Genomic DNA, 240 nt, shown 5'->3' on the forward strand with positions numbered 1-240 from the left:
AAAATAATAATAACAATAATGAATACCTTTGTGAGTATAATAATAAAATTAACTAAAACCAAAATAAAACAAACAACAGTATTATAGTATTTTATTCACTTTTAAAACTTAAATAGAAACCCCCATATTTTTTTAGATATTCAGTTAGATAACAATTCAAACGACAATTAAAGCTATTAATTCAATTTAATTGTGACTTTTTTTTTAAATCTTAGCTCAGATATTAAATAACATATTATT

Source organism: Adelges cooleyi, unplaced genomic scaffold, assembly GCF_023614345.1.
Source record: "Adelges cooleyi isolate 19-005CV unplaced genomic scaffold, UGA_ACOO_1.1 ACOO_flye_CR_arks_rails_tigmint_CR_PRNA_247, whole genome shotgun sequence".
NCBI lineage: Eukaryota > Metazoa > Arthropoda > Insecta > Hemiptera > Adelgidae > Adelges > Adelges cooleyi.